Below are 17,978 nucleotides of genomic sequence, written 5' to 3'. Positions count from 1 at the left end.
CCAGGCCAAATAACAGAACAGTGGTCTTTGGAACAGGCATAGACATTAATAAAACCTTTGCAGAGGTTCAAATTATATCCCACTCCAGGAAAATAAAATATGTTTGTGGTTATCTCTGTCCTCATCGGAGAAAGTTCCTACAATTTTCTGTTACCCTGGCCCCAATCAACAAAACAGGAAGTTAGAGGAATCCCAGACAACACCAATAGAAACTTGCTAGAGGTTTTAACTCTTTTCTAAACATTTCGGTCAGGGTTGAGCTTATAGCTGAAAGTTGTATTGTATATGAATGTTTTTACTAAATGTATATGCCACACTAGCTCAGAAGTGGTTTAAGTGGCAATGGCAGAACATTGCCACAAAGGATGCACACCTTATTAAGTTAACTACATTCATAAAAATAAACAAATCCTCATTAAAAGGAGCATTAACTACTGTATATGTTGAGTTGTAGTAAGCTTGCTATGCATAGATACACTATCCCTCACCTTACACACCTTGTCCTCCTGCACAATCAATACTTCCCTTGTTTAACCCAACTACTGTAGAGGAAGTCACTAAAAAATGTTTCTAATGCCCACCTAACTTCCTGCCCCCTGGACCCTGTCCCTTCTCAAATAAACATATCCAGGTGTTATAATGGCCAAGTCAAAGTCCAGACCTGAATCCAATCGACAATCTGTGGAAAGAACTGAAAACTGCTGTTCACAAACGCTCTCCATCCAACCTCACTGAGCTTGAGCTGTTTTGCAAGGAGGAATGGGCAAAAATTTCAGTCTCTCAATGTGCAAAACTGATAGAGACATACCCCAAGCGACTTACAGCTGTAATCGCAGCAAAAGGTGGCGCTACAAAGTATTAACTTAAGGGGGCTGAATAATTTTGCACGCCCAATTTTTCTGTTTTTTTATTTGTTAACAAAGTTTGAAATATCCAATAAATTTCGTTCCACTTCATGGTTGTGTCCCACTTGTTGTTGATTCTTCACAAAAAATTACAGTTTTATATCTTTATGTTTGAAGCCTGAAATGTGGCAAAAGGTCGCAAAGTTCAAGGGGGACGAATACTTTCGCAAGGCACTGTAGTTTTGTTCATAAACAAAGCCACATCACACATCAATGAGGCTGGCTTAGCAAAAAAAAAAAAAATCCCTAAGTGGCGGTTCACATTTGTGCGATGCGGGAACGCTGCGAATATGCAGCGTGATCCCGCATCGCATCCGCACCTCTGGCAGTTTACGCTTACATATGCGATACGCAGGGGGTGTCAATTAAAAGTTAACGACACCCACAGTTGCGATTGCATATCGCAGTGCGATCTGCAAGTTCGCACAGAATCGGATCGCACTAGTGTGAACCACTATGCGATCCGATTCTGCAGCGAATAAAAAAAGCCTCATGTGCGAGTTTAGTGCGGATGCGAATTCAGCCATACAAAGTGTATGGCTGAAATTCGCACCGCACATGAGATCGCATGTCATTTAGGAGCAGTTACATGCGCTCTCCGCAATCGCACTAAAGTGAACCCAGGGCTAAGGCCCCTTTCACACATGCGGAGCGTTTAGATCCGCCTGTCAGTTTTTCAGGCGGATCTGAACGGATGCCCCATGCATCTCTATGGGGCAGCGGATGTCAGCGGAGACATGTCCGTCAAATCATGGACGGATGGAAACCCTATTTTCCATCAGTCTGTAGGATCAGATCGGATGAGAACGGACAGACGGTCCATTCTCATTCGATTCCCCCATAGAGGACATCGGGGATCTGACACCTCCGTCTCTGCACACAGAGCGGAGATGGAGCTGTCATCCGCCGACTCAGCAGGGATCGGCGGATCGATCCCCCGCTGCGCAGAATGGTTCCGTCGACGGAACGGAGCCGTGTGAAAGGGACCTAACAGCGGTCTTAATATATCTCAACTATATTTAATAATTAGAAAGTGAAAAAGGTTTTGGCTTAACCACTTTTGGACCGGAAGGTTTTACCCCCCTTAATGACCAGGCCATTTTTTGCGATACGGCACTGCGTTACTTTAACTGACAACTGCGCAGTCATGCAACGATGTACCCAAATAAAATTGATGTCCTTTTTTTCCACAAATAGAACTTTCATTTGGTGGTATTTGATCACCTATGCGATTTTTATTTTTTGCCCTATAAACAAAAAAACAGCGACAATTCTGGGAAAAAAAACTGAATTTTTTACTTTTTGCTGTAAAACATTCCCAATAAAAAAAATTAAAAATCTAATTTTTTAATCATTGTAGGCCAATATGTATTCTGCTACATATGTTTGGTAAAAAAAAATCCCAATAAGTGTATATTGATTGGTTTGCGCAAAAGTTATCGCGTCTACAAACTAGGGAAAAGATTTATGTAATTTTTTTTAATTTATTTTTTTTACTAGTATTGGAGTCGATCAGCGATTTTTAGCCGGACTGTGACATTGCGGCGGACAGATCGGACACCAAACTGACATTTTTGATACTTTTGGGGGGACCAGTGACATTACTACAGTAATCAGTGCTACAAATATGCACTGTTACTGTACTAATGACACTGGCAGGGAAAGGGTTAACACCAGGGGCGTATAAAGGGTTAATTGTGTCCCTAGGGGGTTTCTAACTGTGTGGGTAATGGACTTAGAGACCTGTGTTCCTGAATAGGAGAAACACAGGATCCCTGTGTTCATCACTGACTGAACAGCGGTCTTCCGTGTTTACATTGGCAGACCGATGTTCTGTCTCCACGGGGAGTCTGCCGGACCCACTGATTGGCTCCCTCTGTGCCCCCACTAGCTGTCCCGCGAGACGACATACAGGTACGTAATTTCATGGGGCAGAGCTGACCTGCCGCAGTATAAGTACAACGGCTGGTGGGCAAGTGGTTAACATACACTTTCTCTATCGTCCATTGATAGACACAGCTCTCATGCTTCTTATACCATTGGGTTATGCTGCCCCCTGCAGGATTAGTACTAGGCAGAAAAAAAGCAATTCACCACGTCCACGGGGGCTGTCCCTATAGGCATAACCCTACACACCCTGCTACAGCAAACCAGTTTGTTTCTGCCTAGTGAAGGAGTAGGACCTAGGTTTTCTGCTGGGACTTCGGTCTCAGTTTTTTATTTTTTTAAGAATATTTTGTTTTATTTATCTTTACTCACTTTGCTAGTTAGTGTTCAGGGGGATCCTCCTGGTGATCTACAAGCAATGCCGGCTGAGGTTTTGCACTGGATAATCTAGATCCTTAAGGTCTCCCAGCCTGGCCTACGAGCGTAAGCAGGTTATAGTCCCGCACTAGGCCTCGCCATGACAGAGCCTCTTTTTGGATGGGGACAAGTCTGCGAGTGAATGTCTCGGTGGGACGCGATGACCTGGAACACCCTGAGTCGCAGCATGCCCCTCGGCTGGCAGCACCCCCATTCTGGGTGGGAGATGGTCTGTCCGGAGCGGAGCCCACCCGGCCCATGGTATAGGGAGTAAATGCAGCCCCCCTGTCCCTTCTGTCCCCTGGTGGTCTTGGGGGGGGATGTGGGCCCTCTCCTGGGGATAATGTGACTCTTCCTAAAAGATCCCCCTGGCCTGTCAGGATACCTGGCCCTGTGCCCTAACCCCCTCTTCCTGTAATGTTCTGGTACCTTTGGGTACCCTAATTACTCTTTCATAAGTGTATGCGCCCCACCATTCTCTTTTGGTAAGGTGCGCATACACCTTTAAGACTGATGCTGTCATCACTGAGCGCCGGACTGATGGATATTTACATGTGTTCGTTCAAACTGCTTTGTGCCTTGATGCTAACCTGTCTTGAAGCTCTCATGCTTGCAAGCTTACCTCGCTGTCGGAACCACGCTGCGCTGATCCCTGTATCCTGCTACCGGATCATCCGCTCTTGCCGAACCTCTCCTCTGCTACATTGCTATTAGTGATAAGTACCCCGTAGGGGAAACCTCTATAACTTTCATACTAAAGCTTACACTATCTAGCTCTGCATACTAAGGACTATTACTACATCTGCATTATCTAAGATTGCTAGCTCTTGAACCTACTACCACCTGTTCTTGCACTGGGTTGATCTCTCTTGTATGTCCACCTGCTACTCTGTCATCTGCTACCATACATGATTGCTAAACCTATCTGCATCCATCTGCTACTATCTTACTTTCAAGAACATTTCCTTTCAAGTGTCTGTCATCTACCATCTCTACCCAACCTGTCTCTTCAGCCTATCATCACTGTGTTACTATATACATAAGTCACTCTAGGAAACATCTTATTGAGTGTGTGTATTTACTTGCTGAATTGAGATCCTCCACACATGATGAGTCATTGGGAGTTGGGAATGGTGTCTCAGCGTTTCTCTACATGACTACTGAAGTGGAATATTTCTGCAGCTGAAAATCCACACCATACATAAAACGCAGGAGCGTTACACTTCCTCCCCCTGAGGGGGCGCTATAGCTGCGGTGCCTGGCGTCCTCGGGGGGGGGTGGAAATGGTACCTTTTCCTGCTGGGTCTGGTTTAGATCTCTTGTGGCCTCTGAAATGGGGTCCCCTGACCAAATGGCGTGCCGTGGGAGCCACCATCTTTAGTGTGGGCAAGATACATTTTTTTCCCATTGACTTGCATGGGGCAGTTATTTTCCCTGTGCTTCCTGTTAATTTGCATTGGCAGCCATTTTTGTGTAGCCATATGGAGCTACACAGGCAGCGTGACCTTTCACATGTTGTCCAGGCTGACGTCATATCCTGTAACTCTTACTTTCCTGTTGCACAGACGGTTCAGGAGTTTTTTTTCTGAGAGGTGGTAAAGTACTGGGGTCTCTGTAGGCATATCCCTGCGCACTCTGCTATCTTTATACATTTAAGTGGGACTCCGCAGACCATGGTTATCGGCGGTGGGGACCGCGATCCGCGCTTTTAAAGTGACAGTACTCCAGTTTTCTGTTGCATTAATTATGGAGTCCCAGGCAGTGGTTTCACCCTCAGACCCCCTAAGTGCGACTACTGGACCTTCTGCATCGCAGTTGCCTGATCAATTTCAGCAGAACTGGAAAGCCTGGCGACCAAGGTCCATTTTGTGATGAAAAAGGTTACTAGCCGAAAACGGCCACTGCCTTCGCCATTATTGGTGGGGTCCTCTGATTCAGAGACTGATATGGTCGCCACGGACGCCCCCCTCCTTGAGGGGCCACTTTTCTCGCAATCGGATGGTGAAGAGGACATGTCCTCTTCAGCTGCAGCTCAGGAATGCGCTTTGGTGGAAGAGCTGGTTGTTTCAGTAAAAGAAAGTTAAAAATGGCAGATGAGCCCACGCCAACAGGGACACGGGTATCTTTTGGCTCCTGCAAGACCCAAAAATCGGGCAGGGCTTTCCCTTGTCCGGAGAATTTTCATGATATTGTTAATGACCAATGGCGGCGCATCAAACACTTGCTAGTAGTGCCTAAGCACTTTAAATGCAGTTAACTCTTTGCTGAGACAGTTGCAAACCGTTGGATGGTACCGCCTAAGGTGGATCATCCTGTTTCCAGGTTGAACAAATCTACTATAGTGCCTGTGGAAGATTCCCTGGTATTTACGGATCCAGTGGACAGGCGGATAGAATCCCTTTCCCGCCACCTTCATGTGTTGTTTTGGTATCACAGACGGTTACGAAATGGGTAAAGGTTCTGAAGGGGAACTTGGATCCTGACTTACTGTAGTTCCCCCGGTGCTGATGGAACTTATAGACCAGATGGCCCAGGCCCTGGTGTTCCTGTGTGATGAGTCCTTGGATGCGGCTCCCCTGGTGGCCAGAGTGTCGGCTGTGGGGATTGCCTTATGTTGCATGGTGTGGCTGAAAAGCTGGTCAGCTGACCAGGCTTCCAAGAAGGCCTTAACAGATCTTAATTTCCTGGGAGAGCGATTGTTTGGCAACTCGCTGGATGAGTTGATCAAGGGTTCAACTGGTGGGAAGAGTACTCTTCTTCTTCAATCCACCAAAGGTAAAGCACACCGTAATAAGCGGGGGCCTTCCTTCTCCGCTCATAGATGTTTTTTTCGGGCCTCGGAGGCGCAAGAAAAAGGTAAGCCATTCAGAGCTTCTGGTGGGGCTAAGAAGTCCTGGTCATGCAAGCCCAAGGCCAGTCAGTCCGTTTCTGCAGACAAGTCCTCTTCAGCATGAAAGGGCACCCTCACCCATTTCTGGTGTGTGGGGACGTCTGCGCTTCTGTTAGGAACCCTGGACTTCCTTTATTCAAGACAAATGGGTTCACAAACTGATTCATTCCGGGTACAAGATCGGTCCCGGTCGGCGGACAGGTTTTTTCAGTCAAATCTTCACCTGTTTCCGGATCGTTTGAAGGATCTTTGGGACGCATCGCAGGATTTCATTGCTCAAGGAGTAATCATGCCAAGTCCTCTGCAGGAACGCTTTCAAGGTTTCTATTCAAACCTGTTCACAGTGCCCAGAAAAAAGGGCAAGGTGCGTCCAATCCTGGACCTCAAGGCTCTGAACCGTATTGTACGGGTGCAGAAGTTTCGAATGGAGTCCATTCGGTCAGTGGTAGAATCTTTGAATCAGGGGTATTTTCTGGCCTTCATCAATATCAAAGAAGTGTATTTGCACATCCTCATATTCAGGGGACACCAGCGATTTCTCCGCTTTGCGGTGGCAGAAGAGCATTTTCAATTTGTGGTATTACTCTTTGGTCTCACCTCCACTCCCAGAGTCTTTACCAAGGTTCTGGGCCCGGTGTTGGCCTTGTTACGTCGGAAAGGGATTGCATTCCTGGGATATCTGGACGATCTCCTATTAAGAGTAGACTCTCACTTGGCTCTGTTGGGGGACCTGTCAATTACAGTTCATACGCAGGAATTTGGGTGGACGATCCATTTAAAAAATAATCTGCTCTGACCCCCTCAGTACGGTTGACTTATCTGGGGCAGAATCTAGATTCCGCCTTAGCGAGGGTCTTTCTTCCCTTGGAAAAACTTCAGAAGTTGCAGGGGGCGATCAGGTTGCTGTTGGAAACCGATTGGTCCTCCCTACAGACTTGCAGGAGAGCTGTGGGTCTGATGGTATCCACCTTCAAGGCAATCCCGTTTGCTCAGTCTCACTCGAGACCTCTGCAAAAAGAAATTCTTGCGAAATGGAACAGGGATCCACGGTCTTTAGACAAGATGATACGTTTGAGCCACCTCAAGAGGTCTACTCTATCCTGGTGGATCCAGTCACCAGCTTTGTGTCAGGGCAAGTCCTTCCTGATGCTGTTTTGGTTGGTGGTCACCACGGACGCCGCCTGTCAGGCTGGGGAGGAGTGCTGGGGAAGCTCTGTGCCCAGGGGACTTGGTCAACAGAGGAGTCTTCATTACGGATCAATATTCTGGAGCTCAGAGCGATCAAGCTTTGCCTGTTCCACTGGACGAATCGGCTACGTGGTTCTCCGGTTCGGATCCAATCAGACAATGCCACGGCTGCGACTTACATCAATCATAAAGGTGGTACCAAGAGTGTCCTGGCGGCCACAGAGGTAGCCGAGATTCTGGTATGGGTGGAAGACAATGTTTCGGCTCTCTCCACAGTCCACATTTCGGGTGTGGAGAATTGGCAAGTGGATTTCCTGAGTCGTCAGGTGCTGGATCAAGGGGAATGGTCCCTTCATCCAGAGGTGTTTCATCTCCTGTGTGTCCGGTGGGGAACTCAGGAGGTAAATCTGTTTGCGTCTCACCTCAACAAAAAAGTCCAGAGGTTTGTGACCAGGTCTCAGGACCCTCTGGCCTACGCCACAGATGCCTTGGTGGGTCCTTGGATCCAGTATCGGCTGATTTATGCCTTCCCTCTGATCAAACTCCTGCCAAGGTTTCTTCGCAGGGTGGCAGTGGAAGGAATTCCAGTCATTCTGGTGGCCCCAGACTGGCCTCGTCGGTCTTGGTATGCAGACCTAGTAAAATTGGTTGTCGATCCTTCGTGGAGACTTTCTCTGTGGGAGGATCTGCTGTCGCAGGAACCGATCTTCCATCCTGCTTTACGGTCGCTGGCTTTAACGGCATGGTTGTTGAAAGCAAGGTGTTGAGAGATAGAGGTCTTTCTGATTTGGTGATTCCAACACTATTGAAGGCCAGAAAGTCGACGTCCAGGAAGATCTATCATCGTACGTGGAAATCGTATATTTCATGGTGTGAATCGCTGCAGCTGCACCCTTGCTTGTTTTCTATAGCTAGGGTTATGGCCTTTTACAGAAAGGGGTTTAGCAGTGGTTGGCTCTTGGCACTATCAAGGGCCAAGTGTCAGCCTTGGCTATTTACTTCCAATGTCCATTGGCTACTAATAGCTTGATTCGCACTTTTATTCAGGGGGTGCGTCATCTGGCTCCTCTGTGGGATCTCAGTCTGGTTTTGTCTGTTCTTCAAAAGCCTCCTTTTGAGAACATTAGGGAGATTTCTTTGTCACAGAAGGTTTGTTTTCTAGTAGCAATTACTTCTGCCCGCAGAGTGTCTGAATTGGCGGCACTGTTCTGTCGTTCGCCTTATTTGGTGGTCCACAGAGATAAAGTGGTACTCCGACCTAATTTTTTCTTCCTAAGTCTTTTCTTCCTAAGGTGGTGTCGGATTTTCATCTCCATGAAGACATTGTGTTGCCTTCCTTATGTCCTAAGCCTAAGCATCCCAAGGAAATTGCCATGCACTCTCTGGATGTGGTTTGAGCGATAAGGGTTAATTAGAAGGTAACTGAGTCTTTTAGGAAATCGGACTCTCTCTTTGTTCTTACCGAAGGACCTCAAAAAGGTTTGGCTGTGTCTGCTGCGATCATATCCTGAGGGATCAGGCAGACGGTTGTTCAGGCTTATTCACTGAAGGGTCAGGTTCCTCCTTTCCCTGTGAAGGCGCATTCTACTACAGCGCTGAGCAGGGCCGATCCCAGGCGGGCGCTGCGGGTGCAGTGCGCCCAGGCGCCGCCTGGTGGGGGGCGCACTATCCTCTCCCGGCCGCAAGTCTCTCACTGCAGCCTCGGAGCTGCTATATTCATTGCAGTTGTGAGCTGAGGGGAGGGGCGGGGCGGACCGCACCAGGGTGTCCACGGGGGGAGGGTGACACCACTCTGCCTCTCATTGAATCGCCGCTGCTCCACATAGTACTGAGCAGGACCAGTATGGGAAGAGGGCGCAGTTTGATGGGTACAACCCTGCCCTGCACAGAATATGCTGCTGAATGTAAGAGACAGAGAGTGGCTATGTACCTACATGTAGAGTAGATGGTATCACCCTGCACAGCGCGCTGTACTATTCCCCAAGTGACAGAGTGGAGGAGGCGGGGCAGGTGAGGATGGAAAGCTCCGACTATCAGTGCTTCCTGATGACTCCAGAATAGATGCACAGTCTGTATAACTTTCCTGCCTCTGAACAGCGGCTTCCCCCTCCCCTATCTAATCCTTTCTATCACTCCTGATTTCTCTCACAGTTTCCCGATGTCTGTGGGACATCAGCACCCTCACCCCCCCCCCCCCCCAGCCTTCTGTTTTTATCTCTCCCTGCTCTGGACGATCTCAGAGCTCATTCCTCCTCTGTGTAGTGACCCCCCCCCCTCCTCCTGTGCCCTTTCCTCTGACCCCCTCCTCTCTAGCTGTATAACAAAGTTGAATGGTGCTCTCTATCCTCCTGTGTCTGTGCTGCTGAGTCTACTACAATCTACTCAGCTAACAGGTAAAAAGTTCAGGCTTTTTAGTCCCTGATATAGCTGTGCAGACAACTGTTCTATTTTTAGTAAGAACCTATTAACAAGGGGTGCAAGCAATGTGTCTCCCATGCTGGGCTGTCTTTTATCAGCACGGGGGGTACAGAGGTGTGCACATCCCAGTGCCAGCACCTCATTCATTTCTATTGGGACATAAGACTGCCTGGACACAGCCTCTGTATTCTAATATGACACACAGATGCGGGTTCCAATAGAAATGAATGGGACGCTGGCACAGGGACGCACACAGCGCCCGTACATCCCTGTGCTGATAACAGAGCGCCCTGCACAGGTTACACGTCTGCACCACATATGAATGGGCTCTAAAGAACTCATGTATATGGAGGCAGGGCCGCCATCAGGGGGGTACAGCCAGTACTCCTGTATGGGGCCCGGGCAGCAGGAGGATTGGTGGGGAGAGGGATCAATGACAGAGCGATGCACTGTCTGCCTCTTCCTCCACCAGCTGAAAGCCGGGTTTTCCCCCCTCTCGCCGGCTTTCAGCTGTTTGTCCCCGCCCACACTCAGAGCTGGGACATGGGGACGGCAGTCTGGAGAAGTGTTGGAGTCGTGGAGGTAAGACCTGGGAGGAGGTGCGCTGTGTGGTGCTCCGTGGGCTCTCCTCTCCTGTCTGAACAACACTCGTCCATGCAGCATAAGAGACAGGATCGCTCTTACATTGCATCGCACTGTACACACACAGTTTGATTACCACCCCCTACCTCCTTCAGAGGCTGCTCATCTCCCGACAGCAGGAAATGTGGGTGGGGGGGGGGGTAATCAAACGGTGTGTGTGAGTGTACAGTCCGATGCAATGTAAGAGCGATCCTGTCTCTTATGCTGTGTGTTGTTCAGACAGGAGGGGAAAGCACAACACAGTGCACCCCCTCCTGGCTTAGTAGTGGTTTCTCCCTGTCGGTTTGGGGGGCTTACAGAAATAATAATGGGAAAATAATTTATGCCTGGGATGTTTGAGGGATTGGCAACTCTCGTTGCTAGAAAGTGTAAAAGTGTAATGGGGATTTGGGGGACAGGGCATTTAATAGAAGGAGGAATGGGGGGGTATGTGCTTGTAGGAGGGTTTGGGGGATTTGAGCCAGAAGGGGGGATTGGGGGGAAAGTTTGTGCTAGGAGCGGGCCTGGGGCATTTGTGCTAGGAGGGGGGAATTTGTGCTGGGGGGATGGGGTTGTGAATTTGTGGAGGGATTCAGGGGGTTGTGCTGGGAAGGGTGATTGGGAGGGATTTGTGCTAGGAAGAGAGATTGGGGGGGTAATCATTTTGATATTTTCGCCGGAAGTGGGGGGGGGGGCCCTGTCAAATAGGCTGTATGGGGCCCTGGGATTTCTAGCGGCAGCCCTGTATGGAGGCTTAGTGATATCACTCCGTCTGTGAGCCAGGACTATGGAGGAGCCGTTCTCACAGTGACAGCCGCAGCCCCGCTGAGATATCACACAAGAGCTTTACACCCCAGAGCCCAGCACACCCCAGAGCCCAGCATCACAGAGACCAGCACACCACAGAGGAGCAAGGAATCAGGACAGGCAGCCAAGAATCAGGACCAGCAGCCAAGAATCAGGACCAGAAGCCAGCCCCAAGGCCCCAGCAGCCAGACCCCAGGACCAGCAGCCGGAATACAGGACCAGCAACCAGGAATCAGGAGGACTAGCAGCCAGACCCCAAGACCAGCAGGCCAGCCCCAGCAGCCAGACCTAAGGACCAGCAGCAAAGCCCCAGAAGCCAGGCCCCAGGACCAGCAGCCAGCCCCAGTACCCATTATTTAAGGTAAGTGAAGTCTTCTAGTCTTGGGCCTGGGCATCAAAGTGCTATTAATTAATATAATATGGTTTATTTTTCTATTGTTCGGTGACACTCTAATGTAGTCTCTCATGGGGGCTGGAGGGGACTCTTTCTATCAGAGACTCTCCAATAGGCACAGAGAGGGCCTTTGTAAGATAAACCCCCCTCCAGGTCCCATTAGACTCCATTGTAGTCTCTAATGGGGCCTGGTGGGGGGTCTTTCTAACATAGACTTTAAAATGCACACAGAGATGACCTCTGTTAGAGAGATCCTCCTCCAGGTCCCATGATACAACCCCATTGTAGTTTCTAATGGGGCCTGGTGGAGGCTCTTTCTAACAGACTCTCTAACAGAGGCCCTCTCTGTGTTCCTTGCAGAGACCCCCCTCCAGGTCCCATCAGGAAAGGGGAGGAGTTAGTAAGATGACCACGCCCACACGGGGCGCCATAAATATTTCTGCACCCAGGCGTCTGTTACCCTAGGATCGGCCCTGGCGCTGAGTGCCTCTTGGGCTTTTCGCCATCAGGCCTCAGTAGTGCAAGTTTGTAAAGCAGCAACTTGGTCGTCTGTTCACACTTTTACAAAATCTCACAAGGTAGATTTGTTGGCATCTTCAGATGCTTCCTTTGACGGCAAGGTTTTGCAGGCTGCTGTTTCATAAGAGAATCGTTTTTTTCTCTTTAGGGGTTTTTTCTTTCATGGGTGAGCTCCTGTTGTACCTGTTAGAGCTTCATGTTACCCAGTTGGCTAAGTTTAGCCTTTGGAGTTTACGTTTACTATCTGGTTGCATTCTCGACACCCATCATGCCTAAACTGCTTTGGGACATCCCAATGGTATAAGAAGCATAAGAGCTGCATCTGTCAATGGAGGATAGAGAAAACTGGATTTAAAACTTACTGTAAAATCCTTTTCTCTTGAGTCCATTGACAGAAGCAACACCCACCCCTCTGATATGAGGATGGTTTGTGTCTTCTTTTCACTGCTTGCAACGAAACCGGTTTGCTGGAGCAGGGTGTGTGGAGTTATGCCTATAGGGACAGCCCTTGTGGGCATGGTGAATTGCTTTTTTTCCTGCCTAGTACTACTAATGCAGAGAGCAGCATAACCCAATGGTATAAGAAGCATAAGAGCTGCATCTGTCAATGGACTCAAGAGAAAAGGATTTTATGGTAAGTTCTTAAAAAATCCAGTTTTTGTGGGTAGGAAGTAATGATTTAACTAAACCAAGTGCTCCGCTGGCCATATCTGTCTGCACGAGTTATAATTTAATTGGATCATCATAGAAGACTGCCAAATAATTCTTATTAATGGCACAGGTCTTTGTAAAATCCAGACCTAAATCTATGAGAAAAACCAGAGGCTTATACCTCTTATTAGCATTAGGAGGTGATTTATCAGTGAGTAAAGCCGTACAAACATTCCTAGGGGCTGTCTGATAATCTCTACTCACCATCCATTTAGAATCCCCTCTGAGAAAAACCTATTTTCCACATTTTCAACTCTCAAATAAATTAATCCACATTAGTACTAATCCTTTGATGTGTAGTAAATTGTCTAATTAGAATAATTTCATTATATACAAAGGGTGTGCCTGGCATGCAAGCAAATGCTTTTAAGACCATAAACTTAAATTTCCATTTACATAAAAAAAATGCATTGAATCATTTTATGATGCACATATAAATGCAGTTCTGTATTAATTTATACATCATTAATTGTATTTTTTTTAATATAAATTTAATCTGGACTGTAGCTAATAACTGCTGTGGGACTTCTTCCTTTGTTGCTGCTGTAGTGTCCTTCTGCAGAAGAGGACCACTAGCTACTACTGATGGGCACAAGCTTGAAAGGGAGGATGCTTTCAGAAAACTACATGGAAGGAAATGCTTGGAGTTTGGAGAGTGTGATAGGAGGCCTCTTGGTCACTGACTTTTACTGAGTGAGAGAACATGTTCGGAGACCAAGAAGAGGAAGCTCTGGGTCTGGTAAGAGACTAACATCATATAAATTAATCTGTTGTCTGCTGAGAACTGTTGCGCTTTCTTTAAGTGCCCCAACTTTGCCAGCCGACATTTATTTTCTTCATTCACTGGCCAGAGTGACAAAACAGGGACTGTTATAGCAAGTTTGGACTGTTTTTATATATTGTTACTAGGTAAATACAGTTCATTTCTGTTAATTACTGTTAGTCAGAATACTAGAGGTGTTTAACCATATCTCTTATAGTAATGTTGCTGTTTTATTGGTTCCTTGTGTAAATACAGTTGCTAATCCTCTCTTCATTTGAGCTATGTTTAGCCTAATAAATTCTTTGTAATACCCCAAGGTGTACTGGTAAGTGCTGGGTGAGCAAGGTATGTCATCTCCAGGTATACAGAGGCATTATATCCAGGCCCGGACTGGCCATAGGGCACACCAGGCACTTGCCTGGTGGGCCAGGGGGCGAATTTCCGTGTGGGGCCCGAAGCAGCTGGGCTGCTCTTTGAGCTGGTGCCGCTCACCTGGCCTCTCCATGGCCACCCTACTGCCAGTTCAGTTCCGTGTTTGGGGCCAGGGGCGGAAACTAGCGACCTGTGACCATGAAGGGGGGAGGAGCTAGAGGAGACACATGTCACAGATATTGCAGAGCCAGACCAGAGAGAGTGTACACCCCCTGTGTGCTTGGGTAGGAGGAGCGGTGGGGGGCAGCTGCAAATAGAAGATTCAATCTCTCCATTTCCTCCTGCAGCCTCTTAAAGCCTGCTGAAGGTAGAGGAGAAGAAGCAGGCTTTCAGAAGCTGCGGGAGGAAATGGAGAGATTGCTCCTTCTGTATGCAGCCACCCCTCCATTCCACCTTCTTTTTGCTACCCCCCCCCCCAGTGCTCTCCAATATCCCCCTGTGTTCTCTGTCCCCCTGTGCTCTCTAACCCCCCCCCCAGTGCTCTCTGACATCCCCCTGTGCTCTCCAACCCCCGTGTTCTCTGTTTCCCCCCTTCCCTGTGCTCTCCTGCCCCCCATGCTCTCCCCCCCCCCCATGCTCTCCAACATCCCCCTGTGCTCTCCAACATTCCCCTGTGCTTTGTGGCCCCCCAGTGCTCTCCAACATTTCCCTCTGCCCCCCCCCTCCAGTGCTCTCTGACATTCCCGTGCTCTTCAGCCCTCCCCTGTGCTCTCTGTCTCCCCCCTCCCCTGTGCTCTCCAGCCCTCCATGTGCTCTCTGCCTCCCCCCTCTCTTGTGCCCCCCAGCCCCCTGTGTTCTCTGCTTCCCCCTTCCCCCCTCCCCTGTGCTCTCCCGCCCCACATGCTATCTGCCCCCCCCCCAGTGCTCTCTCACATCCTCCTATGCTCTCCAACATCCCTGTTTGCTCCCTAAAATCCCCTTATGCTCTTCCCTTTCCCCCCAGTGCTTGCCAACATCCCACTGTGTTCTCCAGCCCATCCTGTGCTCTCTATCCCCCCAGTGCTCTCCAGCATCCCCCTGTGCTCTCCAGCCCCCTCCCCACAAGTACTCTCCTGCATCCCCCTGTGCTCTCCATCCCCCCCTGCTCTCCAGCCCCCCATTGCTCTCCGGCCTCCCAGTGCTCTCCCCCCTGTTCTCTCCAGCTCCCTACTGGGGTTCTCTGATATCCCCCTGTGCTCTCCAGCCCCCCTCGAATCCTCTCCTCCTCTCCCCTGTGCTCTCTGCCCCCCCAGTGCTTATCTCCCCACCCGTGTTCTCCGCCCCTTCTATGCTCTCCAGCCCCAAGTGCTCTCTTCCTCCCCCACCTTTGTTCCCCGCCTCTTCCCTATACTATCCAGCCCCCCGTGCTCTCTGCCTCCCCCCCATGCTCTCTGCCCCCTGTGCTTCTCCACTTCCACCATGTTCCCCTCCTCTCCCCTGTGCTCTCTGCCCCACCCCAATACTCTCTGAGCCCCCGCAGTGTTCTCCAACCCCCCTGTGCTCTCCTGCCCCCTGTGCTGTCCGGCCCCCCCTTAGTGCTCTTCGGCTCCCCTGTGCTCTTCACCTCACCATGTTCTCTGCTTCCCCCCATGTTCTCAGCCTCTCCCCTGTGTTCTCCACCCCCCCCCCCCGTGCCCTCCCTGGCTCTCCTGTGTTCTCTGACTTCCTGCCTGTGCTCTCTGCTTCCCCATGTTTTTTTCCGGCTCCCCTTGCCCCCTGCAGCTCTGCCGGTTTCCCCCCTCTCCCGCCGGCTGCTGCGAGAGATCCACCAGGATGGAGAGTGGGGAAGGGGCTGGTTAACATGTCATTGGCTGCTCAGTCTAAAATGCCTGGGCATATTTTTTGTCCCATTCTGGGCCTGATTATATCTAGCAGCTACTCCAGGGCTAGTGCTACAACAAGCACAAGTCCAGTACATGAATTTGACTTATTATTATTGACTATAGTATTATTCTATTGCAGTCCTTGAATAGCGGAACTCTAGACTGATATAGGAAAAACTTATTACCATGCCCCTCTCTGATTTAGTTTTGCTTTGTCGCTGCTTTGTCGCTGGGTCCTAAAGCTGACCAACAACTATGCAAATTTCTGCTGGTTCCTAAGGAATTAACTGAAATTTGCTCTCTGGGTTGCCTTTTAACCCCCCTCCCTATCAGATGAAGCCAGTGTTTGGGTATTCTGACAACTGCTGGTGCTGGCAGGAGATCTATCCAGTCGAACTGTTTAGAGCATGGGTGCTCACCCTGTGACCCTCCAGCTGTTGCGGAACTACAAGTCCCATCATGTCTCTGCCTTTGGGAGTTATGTTTGTAACTGTCAGCGGCTTGCAATGCCTCATGGGACTTGTAGTTTCGCAACAACTGAAGAGCCATAGGTTGAGCACCTATGGTTTAGAACAGGGGTATTGAATTAAAATTTACAAAGGTCCAGTCAATAAAATATTCTTCCAGCAGAGGTCCGAATCACATGTTTGTGCGATGGTCACCCTGTATCCTCGCAACCAATCACTTGCTTGTTAACTTGGATACTCCCCGCCCTCTGTCTATAGCTGTCCTGCCTCCAGCTGTTAGCTGTTGGCTCTGTGAGACTGGTAGTGGTGATGGCTGTGGGCAGAACAACTCTAAAGGGTGGGACCGCATGGGTCCGGATGAGACATTAACTGGGTCCGGATCCGGACCCCGGTCCGCCATTTAGTGATACCTGGTTTAGAAGAAGGAGGAATATGTCAGTATGGGCAGCTTTACTTCTGACTTTACTTACTGTCATTCTATTTTAAAATATGACTGTTTAGTGGCTAGTAAAGACAGAGGGAGTAGGTGCAATAGGTAAAGTCAGCCCCTCCCTAGTAGCAAAGTAAAATTAAATCTGAGTTAGGGACAGAAGAGGCTTTTCTGACTAACAAAGGTAAAAGCTGTTTTTTTTTTTCGTCAACTCTGGACATACACTGAAACTTGGCCTGTTTAGCAGGGATCAGGTGAGTTTCGATCAGTGTGTGGCTGTTCCTGCTAGGCATGAGTCAATGATCATTTGATTGATTACTGTTGAAGGGCATGTTAGAAAATGTTTCTTGATGAGTGCCTACAGTCACTGATCATTTTATTTATCAAACATTTAGTTTTGTTTAAGCAGATGCATTGTATATATTTTGTTGTGTAACACTCAATGTGTAACACTCTGTATCATTTTATATTTATATGTTCTTTGTAATACAGTGCTATTTACGCCCCTAGCCAGAACATTTGTTTTCTCTCCTGTTCTCAGAATGACCTGCTGGAAATAACATGTCTACTGCATGTTTGGTTAGCACTTAGCGGCTCAGATCAGGGGTTAGAGAGTTAACGAGTTAAAGGGTTAAAGAGGTTGTAAACCCACCTTAATAACTTGTACCTATAGGTAAGCCTATTCTAAGGCTTACCTATAGGTGCTGTAATTATCTCCTAAACTTGCACCATTTTGGGGTTATTTACATTGCATGCAGCAGATTATGTCATTGGCGCATGCGCTCTGAAAGAACGGCCACCTGTATCTTTCCTCCAGAGCCCTGTGGCGTGAACGGCGGCTCCTGCGCAAATGCGCGGGAGTGATGTCATTGCACCTCCAGCCAATCAGATGGCCGGAGGACGCGAACCAGGAAGCAGGAAGGCCGAACATGTCTGCCGTGTGGGCGGCACTCCGGGGGCTTCGTTCTAAGGTATGTATTTCATAATGAGCTAGTATGCAATGCATACTAGCTCATTATGCCTTTGTCTTTCAGGTTTTTTTTCTTTTTCTGAGTTTTACAACCTCTTTAATGTTCTTGCCGCTTTCCCTGAGCCTCCCTTCCATGTGTTATAAAAGGGAAGAGGTCCAGAACTTAGGGACTACGGGCTTAAGAAAGAATGGGACATGTATGGAGGTTTGCTGGGACCCGTGGTACACTTCAGCGCGTCAATCCATCGAGACACAGCAAGAACATGGACATCTCTGTTTGAGCTTTGCCAAGTATGAACTTTTCCCTTAGAGACTTCACCTGTGCAGGTAACCTGGGGCAGCCACAGTTAGTTGTAT

Source organism: Pelophylax lessonae, assembly GCF_965119305.1.
Source record: "Pelophylax lessonae genome assembly, chromosome: 2".
Taxonomy (NCBI): Eukaryota; Metazoa; Chordata; class Amphibia; order Anura; family Ranidae; genus Pelophylax; species Pelophylax lessonae.
Note: the sequence above shows the minus strand (reverse complement) of the source record.